This window comes from Lissotriton vulgaris, chromosome 6, assembly GCF_964263255.1.
Source record: "Lissotriton vulgaris chromosome 6, aLisVul1.2, whole genome shotgun sequence".
Taxonomy (NCBI): domain Eukaryota; kingdom Metazoa; phylum Chordata; class Amphibia; order Caudata; family Salamandridae; genus Lissotriton; species Lissotriton vulgaris.
In genome coordinates, this window is record NC_141694.1 from 1,272,643,135 (window position 1) to 1,272,657,040 (window position 13,906).

Below are 13,906 nucleotides of genomic sequence, written 5' to 3' on the forward strand. Positions count from 1 at the left end.
CCCTTAGCTGTTCCGGGATAATGCCATACCATATACTATTAAGTGCATTATAATCCATTGCGGTTATATGTTAACTTAGGTTTGGCTTTATCAAAACATGTCGTGTAATGTGTCATACGATTTGGAATACAATCCCCTCGACAGTCCTGTCGACGGGGATAGCATTCCACCCCTCTAGATGGAGAAGACGTTACTTTACTAAAACGCTGTTGCTTTAAAAAGAGCCTCAGCATCACAAAATGGACGCTTCTGCCACAGACACGGGTCTGACCTCCTGCTGCTGACTGAAACTCAGCTGAGGAGGCCTGGACAAAGGGTTTCCTGTCACAGGGAGGTGACGCACCACCCCAGACAGGAGATAGTGGATTAAAGCAGGGAGGTTTGAAAGAAACCAGACAGTGCCTGGGGAGCACAAGGCTTTCCCTTGCATAATCCGGTCAAACCGGTTCTGGGGCTCACCAGCCCCAGTCCCAGCGCGACCCTGGACAAAGGGAAAGGGGTGTAACCACCCCCTTCTTGGGTCCCACCCATAGGAGGGACCTAGCAGGTAATCCAGCCCACCAGATTGGTATAAGAATGGGAGCAGTGCTTAAGCATTCAGAGTATCCTGACTGAAACTTATGAAACGAAACTCTGGACCCTTCGACATCCTACTCGACGTAGAAGACTGAAGAATCTCCCTTGTGTGACCACCCTGTGCAAACAGGCACCATCCAGCACCTCAACGTTTGCTTTGTTGCAGTTCCCGCCGGAACTCGAGCGACCGAGTTCGACAAGACCCAGCATTCCTGCCTTCTAACAGCCCGATCCACAGTCCCTGCAAAGCTGAGACCCGTGGAGGCGACCTGAAGCGTGGGCCGGCCATTTTGGAAAGACCACGAGGCGCTGACCGTGCAGCTTCCGAGGCACCCTCGAAGCTGTGCATTGGGGTTTGAGAAGCCCCAGCCCTGAGTCACTCCTGCACCGAAGCTCAGCCCTCTACACTTACCAAGTGCTGCGTGGGGCCCTTCTGCACTTTTTGACTTAACGCGTTGGTCCGGTCACTTGCCCGTTGGCTTGTGGCCCCAGAACCGACGAACCTTTGAATTTACACCGCCAATCCGGTTGCTCTGGACTGGACCTTGCTCCCCTGAAAAGGAGCACCCTCTTTGCTAGTCCGAGAAAGAAGCGATCTTCCAGTCCTGGGTGGAATGCTCTTGCCAAGGGTTGTTTGCTCCAATCCGGAAGCCGACACCGCCGACAGCGAGAGCCTTTGTGGGACAGCTCGTGATCCACTCCTGGACATCCTCGGTGCCCCAGAGTCCACGTGGAAGCGGAGACAAGCTTCACGACAACCACCTGATTGCGCCCGACATTGCCTGGTTCCTTCCTGGTTCCACCCTGGTCACTGCTGAGTGACCCAGACTCTGTCCCCTCTGCTTTCAGGTACTCTACAACTTCGATCCACCCTTGGATCAAACCGGACACTTCTCCTCCCGACGCCTGCAGCATCTTCGTCTTCAGGCATCATCGACCTGCGTGACGAAACCAGACACTACTTCGCACCTGTGCACGTTCTTCCTGTGGGTGAGGTAACTCGGCAACGCCGGTGTTCCTACACTGGTACACACCTCTAGTGTATGTGTCTAAAGTTTTGTCCTTCTAGGTCAGTCGGAAGGTTCCTTTAACAGTAACTTTGTAACTTTTACGCACCTTTGACATTGCATTGATGCATGCGTGTGCTTTAAGCGCTGCACCCGATTCCCGCAGGTTTTTCCCGACTTCAGCATTGCTAGTCCCGATTGGTCCCAGCGATTCCCTAGGCCCTAGGCCTAACCACTTTTCGATTGGTATCTCTTATACCACTTTTTTAATATATGGTTTGCGTGGCCCCCCGGCCTCATCCATAATTGTGCAACTTTTCTATGTTTAACTGTGCTTTTGTTTAAACGCTTGTGCCTCTAGACTCATAAAGAGTATAGAGGATTATTCTAGTAATAAATACATATATTTTTATAATATATAACTTGTGTGGTGTCCTTTCATTTGGTATTACAGGATTGTGATTGGTAAAACAGCTCGCTTAACACGACCTCTTGAGTTAAGCATTTTAGGCTGCTTAGTCCATGCTACCATTAGGATAGCTTGTCTATAAGGTTGACTTACAACCAGACACCATAAAGGTTGTTTGGACTGATACAAGGTGCCCCCAGAATTGAAGACATCATATATCAGGCCAACTTCTCACAAAGGAATATTTGTAGTTTCTGAAAATCGACACTTAGAAACTTTTCTGGTGAAAACCAGACAATGGATTCCTACGGAAGGAAATTCAAGTTACTGGTAAGTACGGTTAGGATTACTTTTCAGCTCAGTGCTGGGCTAAAAGATGAAGCACTGGGTTCTCTCCTGATAACAGGTGAGTAAATCGGAATTCGTTGTTCAGCTGATTTCAGGTGAATATTTTAAAGTTTCAAAACTCCACACTTGGAAGAATTTCCAAGTGATACCAGTCAATGTTAGCCTGTGGAAGAAAAGTGAGTTATCGGCTTTTTGGGTAAGTACTCGACTGGCAGAGTTAAGGTTCTGGGCATAGACTCGGGGGTCTCCCAGGGTCGGTAGGTGCAGTTGGTACACCCTCAGCGGCACAGGGGAATCCGGGTGCAGAGATAGTTAGACCCAATGTTATCAAATGAGAGGCAGGGGGCCTTCGGTTGGTGGCTGCTGGCAAGCAGGCCACGTGGCTGTGGGAGCTGGACTTCTTGTCACTTGCTCAGGGCAAATGGGGAAGTAGTTTAGGACTAAGGTAGCACTGCCAGGGGCACTCGGGCGGCTGGGTGCAGGGTGCTTTTGAGCTGTCGGGCGCTCAATGTTATTCAATTGAGATCTTGGAAAGTGAACAAAGGCTGCAGGCTCGCGGACGGAGATTCTTCAGGAGTGACCAACATTTTGAGAGGTAAGTTGGGATCTTGGAGGATAGGTAGGCACCCAAGAGTTGGGCCCAGGGGTGTCTTTTGACGTCAGAAAATCTTACACACTGCTGGTCGTGGTTGGAGAGGTCCCTTGCTGTGAGGCTGCAGGTGTCGTCTGGATCGTTGAGGAGGGTCCTTGGGCACTGGATTTCAGGTCAGAATCGCCGGTGGGACGTCCTGAGGGTCTTTGTCCACTCAGGCACAGGCCGGGCTCGGCATGTGCAGAGTGTGCTGGATTCGCGGTTCCTGGCTGGCACCAGGGGTTTTGCTGTTCAAACAGAACCACTGCTCATGGGAGTCCCAGTCTTTAAGAGGTTCAAGGCAGGCAGGCCCTCTGGGGTTTTCAAGGGTGCTGTCTGCAGGAGTCGCCGGGATTTAGTAGGAGCAGGTTCAAGGATCAACAGGCCTGTAGGGCTCGGGCCAAGTCAGTTGGTGTTGTCCTCTTGTTAGCAGCTGCACAACGGATCTTCTTCTTGATCTTCTTTCTTGTTTTCGAATCTGGATCTGAGGAAGGAAGGTTCAGGTTGCCCTTAAATACTATATTTAGGGGCGTTACAAGTAGGGCAAGGGCAGGGAACAATAGGTCCCTGTCCTGGGGTGAGTACATCCGCTATCCTACTCCTCTCCTGTGGGAGGGGGGCAGGAGCCTATCTCTGATTGGGCAATGCTCCCCATCTTCAAGATGGCTGGAGCCCCAAGTTATGCTTCACCTCCCCTCTTCCCCCTGAGGGGTGGAGTTGGCACAGGCTGGCACACCCCTTTCCTCACAGAGGGTTTCCTTCCAGTCTTCCCGCCAGAGTGGGGGTCAGAACTGATTGCGGCCAGTTGCTGAGTAGAGCAAGTGGCCTGGAGAAGCTCACAAAGGCGGTATGCCTTTGAAGCTTCCACTGCCCATCCTGGGGGATTAGACCAAGCACCTCGCCCTGGATGTGCATTGTTGCAGGCCCAGTAGAGCGGAAGGCTCTCTACCCAGGGGTCCAGCAACATGTCTGCTGTGTGGCAGCCTAGGCAGCCTCTCAGACAAGACGTGGATTGTAAGTTAGGTTTCAGGGGGCATCTCTAAGATGCCCTCTGTAGTGCATTTTACATTAAATCACCCACACTGGCATCAGTGTGGGTTTAGTGTGCTGATAAGTTTGATATCAAACTTGTCAGTCTTCAGTGTAGGCATTATGGTGCTGTGGAGTTCGTAATGACAACCTCTTAGCAACATATACTCTTAATGGCATCACTATACTTACAGTGGCTGGGAATTGCCCTGGGTACTGTAGCGGTACAGGTTTCATGCACTTGTGCCCACACCACTGGCATAGGACACCCAGCTAGAAGGGTGATTGATGTATGCCAGGGTAGTGGGTTGGTGGGCATGGCACACAAGGAGGTGTGCCATGTCGACTCATTGTTTAGTTCTGCACCAGGACACTCCGCCTGCAAAGGCAGTGTTTGTGCGCGTCAGGGTGCAGGGCCCCTAAGGGGGGCACAACAAGTACTGCAGCCCTTAGGGGTCTTCTCTGGTCACAATGCCCTGGGTACCTAGGGTACCTTTTACCAGGGGCTGACATGTGGCCAGATATGCCAATTGGGTTTTAGTTTCAACACAGTTGTAAGGAAGGAACACAGGCCCTGGGCACCTCATTGGCAGGAGCCCAGGTCACACTCAGTCAAAGCACATCAGCAATTTAGCAAAAAATTTAGCAATACCATGCAAGAAAGATGGCACTTTCTCACACTCAACCTTTAAGAAGGTTCGTTATGTGCACCCTTAAATTGAGTGATTTGTAAATGCTCACCGTATAACTTTCAACATACACAATTAAACTTGCATCCATGGTTTACGCAAATTCCATGCTATGAATGCACATGTGTACATTCAGTAACTCTTTGCTGTATATGACCATGCTGTTGACTGGGGAATTTAAATGTTTTTTGGTATCTGAAAGAGACACGTTAGTGATAGATTCCTTACCTTAGAATATCCCTAGGCGTCAGACTGGATCCGGAAATATTTGCGTAGCAGTACCCTTGCGCGTCAGTAGGCGTCGTCTGCGGCTCAGCGTCCGTCGTCGGCGCCGTGATGACGTCATCTGAGTGCTTAGACGCCGCCTCCGCATGCTGACGTCAGTACACAGATCCGGAAAAAGTGGTACCTTAGTCACTTTTTGACTAACTCTCTTTTTGATCTTTTCAACATCCTTTTTCGAGTCTTCGACTCCGATCGGTGCCTAGGGATGCCTGGTTTCAAGCCCTGTTAAGATTGCGACCGACTAATGTCGGTCACGGATCCTCACCGTCGCTGTCTCCACTGTCTCGGCGTCCACCACGACGACAAGACCTGCCTCGACTGCCGGGCCCTTACTTCGAAAGCTAGACGGGAGCGGTCCTGTAAGCGACTCGAAAACCGGCAGTCGGCCCCGCACCGAGAGAGGTCCCGGTCCGGACGGAGGTCGAGGGACCGGTCGTGGAAGCGGAGCCATCAGAGCTCCGGGAGTCGACATCACTCCTCAGGGTCGAAGTCGTCCGGTAAGCACAAGAAGTCGAAGAGGACTTAACGACCTCCCCGGCGCCGTCCCCACAGGTGTCACCCCCGGCGCCGTCCTCCGGCGGCACCGTCCCCGACGCCTCCCTCAACCCGGTTCCGTAACGGCGCCGCTCGCGCCGATTCAGACGCCGTTCGGTGAGTTCACTTTCCATGAACCGGCCCCATCCTTTGCTGACCCTGAGTACCAGGTGATGGGTGATGAGGAGGATTGGGAGGGGTCTGAGGACCCTCTGACACGTGAGTGCCAGTCTTATGAGGACTGGGCAGGTGACCTTGGGGAAGCCAGTGGGTTGGACACATCGCCTGACACTGGCTTTGTCTCCCCTCCTAGCGTGGCTACGGAGGAGGGGGCAACCTATAGTGTGGTGTTGATGAGGGCAGCCAAGGCCTTGGGCCTTGAGCTCCCCGTTGCGGCCGTGAGGACTAACCTCCTCACGGAGGTCCTTAAGCCGCAGTCATGCTCAAACGAGCCTCTGCTGCCGTTTAACGAGGCCTTAACCGACGTTCTTTTGGGCACTTGGTCCAAGCCCGCTACGGGTTCGCCCGTAGATAGAAATGTGGCCAGACGCCACCGCCCGGCCCCGGGTGACCCATGTTTCCTGTCCACCCACCCCACCCCTGAGAGCCTGGTCATCCAGGCCTCCAATTCCCAGACCGCATTCCCGTCGGCTCCGCCGGGCAGGGAATCCAAGAGGTATGAGCAGTATGGCAAAAAGATCTTCTCATCCCTTGGTCTGGGACTGCGGTCTTCCAACACCGCATGCCTCTTGGGCCGCTACACCCACTCTCTGTGGGATACGGTCACGGAAGTGCTGCCTGAGTGTCCGTTGGAGGTACGGGCCAAACTCGGCCAAGCCCTTGTGGAAGGTCGGGATGCAGCCAGATATTCTATCCGGTGTGAACTGGATACCACCGACTCACTGGGTAGAGCGATGGCAACGACGGTGGCGTTCAGAAGCCACGCCTGGTTGAGGTCAGCCAATTTCTCGGCCGATGTCCAAAACACACTTATGGACATGCCGTTCGATGGCCGTCGCCTCCTTGGCGACAAGGCAGACCATGCGCTTGAGCGTTTTAAGAACTCCATGGCTACGGCCAAGTCCTTGGGCCTCTCGGCCCCACGCCAGCAATCGGCTGCCTTTCACTCCTTTCGTGGCCACAGAAGGGGTGTACCCACACGTGCTGCCAGCCACGCTCCGCAGGGTAATACCTAACGCGGCGGTGGAAACCGCCGTGGCTGCGGTCGGGGACAACGGCGAGGTCAGTCCACACCTTCCCCCGCAGCATCCGCCTCAAAACCCTCCTAGTCCGTGCTTTCAGGCCCATGTGACACCAGTGGGTGGCAGGGTTCGCCATCACCACTCCCACTGCCGCACTGTCACGTCGGACAGGTGGGTGCTGAAGATCGTCCGAAGGAGCTACTCCCTCCCCTTCAAGGCGACTCCTCGAGCCATGCCACCGCAGAACCACTGTGTATCGGGGGATCATTTGCGACTTCTGCAGGAGGAAGTTACATCCCTCTTGGCCAAGGGGGCCATCAAGTGCGTTCCTGGGCCAGAAGTAGGGTGTGGTTGCTACTCCAACTACTTTCTGGTACCCAAGAAGGGCAAAGGGGGCCTACGCCCTATCTTAGACCTACGGAACGTCAACGGCTTCCTCCGGAAAGAGAAGTGTAAGACCCAGGAGAGTGGATGGTAGCGTTGGACTTGCAGGGCGCTTATTTCCACATCCCCGTCCTGCCGGCCCACCGGCGCTACCTGCGGTTCACGGTTGGCCACAAGCACTTTCAGTACACCGTGCTCCCCTTCGGCCTTACCAGCACCCCACGGGTGTTCACAAAGGTGATGGCGGTGGTCGCAGCTCATCTGCGCAGGTTAGGGGTTTCAGTCTTCCCCTACCTCGACGACTGGCTGTTGAAGGCGGGCTCGCCCCAGACACTCGTCAACCACCTCCAGACGACGGCAGACCTCCTGCACCAGCTGGGGTTCTCCATCAATGTGCCGAAGTCACACCTGTGCCCCTCTCAGAAGCTCCTCTTCATCGGAGCGGTTCTCGACTTGGCGCGGTTTCGGGTTTATCCGCCCGAACAGCGGGACCAGGATGTTCAGGCTCCGATTCCCGTCTTTCAGCCGTTATCCCGGATCTCGGTCAGGTTGACGCTGCGGCTTCTGGGGCTGATGGCCTCCTGCATCCTACTGGTGCATCATGCCAGGTGGCGGATGCGGGCTCTGCAGTGGGACCTGAAGTTTCAGTGGGCCCAGCATCAGGGCAACCTGTCCGACCACGTCCTGATCTCGGAGGGCACTGCGAGACAGCTACAGTGGTGGCTCACGGAATGCGATTGGGCCAGCGGCAGATCCCTCTCCGTTCCCCAACCGAAGCACGTAGTTGTGACGGACGCGTCCCTCCAGGGCTGGGGAGGCCACATGGGAGAGGCGGAGATCAGAGGCCTCTGGTCTCCGGCGTAGTCCCGGCTCCATATCAACCTTTTGGAGCTGCGGGCGATTCGTCTAGCACTAAAGGCATTCCTCCCCTCTGTCCGACGGAGTGTAGTGCAGGTGTTCACGGACAACACCACCGCCATGTGGTACTGCAACAAACAGGGCGGGTGGGGTCGTGGACCCTCTGCCAGGAGGCTTTGCGCCTCTGGCAATGGCTGGAACATCAGGGCGTGACTCTGGTGGTTCAACACCTGGCAGGTTCTCTGAACGCCAGGGCGGACGAACTCAGCCGCCGGTGCATGATGGATCACGAATGGCGTCTGAACTCGGACGTGGCGCAAGGTCTCTTTCTGCAGTGGGGAGAGCCTTGGTTGGATCTATTCGCCACCGAAGAGAACGCGCAATGTCATCAGTTCTGCGCGTTGGAATTTCCAAGGCGGCACTCGCTCGGAGACGCTTTTCGTCGCAAGTGGAGTTGCGGTCTGTTGTACGCCTTTCTGCCTATACCACTTCTGCCCAGAGTGCTGAAGAAGATCAAGCGCAACCGGGCCCAAAACATCCTTGTGGCTCCGGACTGGGCACGAAGGTACTGGTATCCAGAGCTACTCAATTTGCCAGTCGATCCCCCGGTTTGTCTGCCTCTTCGGGAGGACCTTCTGTCGCAGCAGCAGGGGACGGTCCTCCACCCGAACCTGTCCAGTCTCCACCTCCATGCTTGGAGATTGAGCGGTGACAGTTGAGGCCATTTGACTTGCCTCCTGAAGTCTGTAACATCATTCTGGCAGCCAGGCGTCCCTCCACAAAGTCGGTATACGCCTGCAGGTGGAACTGATTTGTGGCATGGTGCACAGCAGAGGCTGTGGATCCTCTCTCTGCCCCTCTTTCTGAGGTTCTTCTCTTCCTTCTTTCTCTTGCCCAGCAGGGCTCTGCTCTGGGCACTATCAAGGGCCATCTTTCTGCCCTTTCAGCCTTCTTAAGGCTGCCTGATCAACCATCTTTGTTCAAGTCCCCTATTGTAAATCGATTCCTAAAAGGCATCACACACACATTTCCACCTGTTCCGTTTGTGATGCCTCAGTGGGACTTGAACCTTGTACTTACATTTCTGATGTGCGCTCCCTTTGAGCCACTTCACAACTGTCCTCTCCGCCTTCTTACACTGAAGACTGCTTTCCTGGTTGCCATCACCTCTGCCAGGAGAGTGAGTGAGCTCCAGTCAAAGTAGTCAAAGTCAAAGTCAAGTCAAAGTCCTCTCTTGTACTCCTCCTTTCCTTTCCGTCCATCCGGACAAGGTTGTGTTGCGTACTAAGCCATCTTTCCTGCCCAAGGTTGTCACAGCCTTCCACATCGGGCTGTCCATCACTTTGCCAACCTTCTTTCCGCCACCGCACCCCTCTAAAGAGGAAGAGCGGCTCCACCGTCTGGACCCAAAACGTGCACTCTCATTCTACTTGGATCGCACACGCCAGTTCTGGGTGGATGGCCAACTCTTTGTTGGCTACGTGGGCGCTAAGAAGGGGAAAGCGGTACATAAGAGGACCATCTCCCGATGGATCATCTTGTGTATCCAGGTATGCTACTCCTTGGCTAGAAAGGAGCCCCCTGTTGGACTGCAGGCTCACTCCACCCGAGCCACGGCGACTACAACGGCCCTGGGCCGGGAAGTGCCCTTGCAGGACATTTGCCAGGCAGCTACGTGGGCCTTGCTGCACACGTTTGCAAGACACTATTGCCTGGACAGTCAAGTCCGGAGGGATGGCTTCTTTGGCCGTTCCGTCCTCCAGGACTTTCTGGTGTGATTATTGGTTCGCAGACCCACCACCGGGGTTGGTATTGCTGGGGTATCTATTCTAAGGTAAGGAATCTATCACTAACTTGTCTCTTTCAGATGCACAAGTTACTACTTGTGTAACGATATCTGTAAGAGACATTAGTTAGTGATAGATTCCTTACCGACCCACCCATCCTCCCCGTTCTGCGAACCGATATCTAGGGTTAAGGTCATCCCCTTTCAGGGCCCTAGTTTCAATGGCACCAGTGTATGTTTTTAACATGGCTCAGCGCTTCTGGCACAGAAAAGCTGTGTCTAAGAACTGACGTCAGCACGCGGAGGCGGCGTCTAAGTACTCGGACGACGTCATCACAACGCCGACGACTGACGCGGAGCCGCAGATGACGCCTACCGACGCCCAAGGGTACTGCTACGCAAAAATTTCCGGATCCAGTCTGACGCCTGGGGATATTCTAAGGTAAGAAATCTATCACTAACTAATGTCTCTTACAGATATATCGTTACACAAGTAGTAACTTGTGCATATGGTAATGCCACTTAAACCATTGGTTTTTAAATGTTTTTTCTTTTTACGTGAGTGAAGATGTCAATGGCGCTCTTGATTCTAGCATTGTATCCAGGGCTGTTAAAAGAGCCAGTGCTCCGTCCTTCTCTGGGCCACCACAAGATAAGGAGAGCAAAGGGATACGCATGCTTGACAGGATAATAGAGCGTTCAGCTACCACAGGTGGATTGCAAAAAAGAGTTCCCTGCTCAGTAAATATGGCGACCAACATTGGAAGCAAATAGGAATTGCACCAGCTACCCGACCAATACAGGAGAAGGACCTAGGGTATAATCCAGGAGGACAGGTTTATAGTCAGCATGTCCCTAAAATGATGCAGCTGATTCAGCAAGAAGTCAGATGTGTACGGGAAACACACTCGGGAGATATGCCTCGCTGAGGGTCTCTGGCTTTAAACTGGAGGTTCAATTCTCCATTATCAACATGCTGTTCCAAAACAGGTCTCAACGCAGAAGCCTGTCATAGACCTCAAATTTCTTGAACCAGTTTATAAAAATATTGATTCAAGATGACTGTTTTATCAAGAAGTGATACCCCTCCTGAAGGAGGTGGGGATTCAGCAGTGACCGTAATCTTCAAGCATGCCTACTTATATATGATAACGAACAGGAGGCTCTAGAGATGCTTCAATTTTGTGTTAGTGTTTCCTATTGGTATAAATCAGTGGTAAGGGTTTTCACAAAATGTCTATTTGTACCCCTACCCCGATGACTGACTGCATGGTACAGACAAGCTCATTGGGAAAATGTTGACAGCAGAGAGTAGGTAATACAAGCTTTCCAAAACTGTTTCTCTATAAACATTCAAAAATGCTCTCCACTTCTAGAGAGATATAAGGTCTTCCTGGAGAGTTCCCTGAACTCAAAACAAGTTGAGGGCTTTCTGTGTACAGAGGTTTTTCTTAGTATTGACTGAACAAGCTCACTTCTAACAGAACAACAGACTCCGATATTGAGGACGTTGCTGAGGCAGCTGGTAACGATAGAAAGGGAACTCAATTCTTTGCCTCATTCTCACATGCAAGCATAAAAATGCCAACACAAAGGGAAACATCACAAAGTGGATAGTAGAGGCCATGCAAAACCTGCTATAATCTAGCAGGAGTATCTTTGGCACAAACACCGAAGGCACACTTCACTGGGAAGAAAGGAGCCATCTTCGCATTCATAGGCAATGCTTCCATAAACTGCATTTGCATGACAGCTACATTTGCCCACTACTGGTAAACTGCAACGCCCAAGAGAAGCAAACATTGGACAAGCTAATAGTTGTAGCTTTTAAGATCTATTGACTCTGCCATTGTTCTTTGTTCTTGCTCTACTGTATTAGCAAATGGGAAAAAAGACAATGACGCTACTGTGCATCATTTTGTAGGCACACCTAAATACGTCCATGACCTCATGCATATGAGAGATGAACCTTTTTTTCTCATTTCTAGATGCAACATGGATAAGTAAGTAAATATTTATAAGTGTATAAAAATGAAGTAACCTAAAAGTGCTTTTATTTAGAAAGCAGGATGCCAACATGGGTGTTGTGCCTGGCCTGCCCACAAAAAAAGTTAAAATAAGAAGTTGAAATAAAAAAAAAAATAGAACTGCTGGGTGGAGAGTAATGCGGGGCGGGAAGAAACGGACAGCGGGTTGGAATGGAGAAAAGCAACATGGAGGACGGGGAGAAGTACACAAATGAGAGACAGAAAATTCAGGGTGAGGGCAATTAGAATATAGGCGTGAGAGAGCAACATGGAGTGCAGTATTGGAGAGAAGCACATTAGGGAGATAACTGAAAAACAAATGCTCCCATGGAGTGCTTAAGCCAAAAATAAACAAATCCCTGAAACAAAGCAGTGAAAGGACTCAAGTAAAGAAGCTATGCTCATGCGAGGGAGAAACAGAGGAGGAACAAAGCAAGCTATTGAACCAGAAGCAGGTAAGTGAATGACCGTAAAGCCAATTAGTAGTAGGCAGGCTTTAAGACCACTAAGTTTTTGATAAGCTAACAATATGTAGTTTTCATCTGGCTCGAACTAAAAAAAAAAACAGAAACTGACTTTATGGACCCAACCAATAGATAGAAGAATAATGCACAGCATTTACTTTTTAATGTCAAGAAACTCAGTCCTAATAAAAGCAGTTATGACTGAAATAATTGGTGATTAATTTTTTTAAACATCCGTTTTAGTTGTGTGTGATGTTTGAGACAGTTTGTTTTTTAATGGGTATGTGATCTGCAGTATTTCAGAAACCTAATTATTGTACTAGTGGTACTGGTTAACAGGGAATTCTCCCCCACCAGTTGCCCAAATGTAGTTGTGTAGTGAAGGAATTTACCTATTTTTGTTCTTTAATAACAAAGATCAGATTTAGGTGCAACATTCTGCTGCCATTTCCAAACGAGATCCGCATCTGTTTTTTAGGTCTCGCCTCAGACAACACACTGTCGCTTGCGGAGATATTTTGTAGATTACAGTGGGCTTAGAAACTACGTATTGCTTACCATTGGTTGACTTCATCGTCCCTCTCATTTTGTTAATACTTGTTTGTCAGTTTCTCTCTTTAACCTCCTCTTCTTGTGTTTGGCCCTGTCCTGGAGCATGGGCAAAGTACCTATTGCCTTCCACTGCTTGCTTTTTTTGGAGCTACCTTTTTCTTTTTGTTGAAACTTCCAAGAGATTTCATGTGTTAGCAAGCTGTCTCCCTCATGTGCTTCTCGAATCCCATGCAGCCCTTACCTGTGTTCTATCCCCCACACAAACTCGCACCTGTGACCTTCCATCCCTCCCCGCGTCAATCTGTCGTTTGTGTGCTTATAGTTCCCCCTCCTGCTCTTATGTTGCTCCCTCTTGGCTGTGTGCTTCTGTGCCCCCTCCACACTCACCACTGTTGCCCTCTCTATCCTGTGTGCTTCTCCTCCATGTACAGCACCTGCTCTGATTCTGTAAAGCATGAAGAAAAGAAGTTGACAGAGCCAGTAGATCTCTAAGGCTTGACCTGTTGACTTTTCCCAATACTTGTCTTACTTGTGCATGCCCAGGATATACATCTGCTAAATGACATACATCCGCTAAATGACATACATCCGCTAAATGACATACATCTGCTAAAGGGCATAGGTCTGCTAAAGGGCATAGGTCTGCTAAAGGACATAGGTCTGCTAAAGGACATAGGTCTGCTGAAGGACATAGGTCTGCTGAAGGACATAGGTCTGCTGAAGGACATAGGTCTGCTGAAGGACATAGGTCTGCTGAAGGACATAGGTCTGCTGAAGGACATAGGTCTGCTGAAGGACATAGGTCTGCTGAAGGACATTCCTCTGCTAAGGGACATTCCTCTGCTAAGGGACATTCCTCTGCTAAGGGACATTCCTCTGCTAAGGGACATTCCTCTGCTAAATGGCATTCCTCTATTAAATGGCATTCCTCTATTAAATGGCATTCCTCTATTAAATGGCATTCCTTTATTAAATGGCATGCTACTATTAAATGACATCCTACTATTAAATGGCATGCTACTATTAAATGGCATGCTACTATTAAATGACATGCTACTATTAAATGACATGCTACTATTAAATGACATGCTACTATTAAATGACATGCTACTATTAAATGACATG

At 50.8% G+C, this 13,906-nt stretch overlaps 1 protein-coding gene across 1 annotated transcript in view; it reads left to right on the top strand.

Annotated features, from left to right (window-relative positions):
• SCAF8 (SR-related CTD associated factor 8) overlaps window positions 1-13,906 on the top strand; it is a 948,526-nt gene that overhangs the window by 721,156 nt on the left and 213,464 nt on the right. The window lies entirely within an intron of this gene.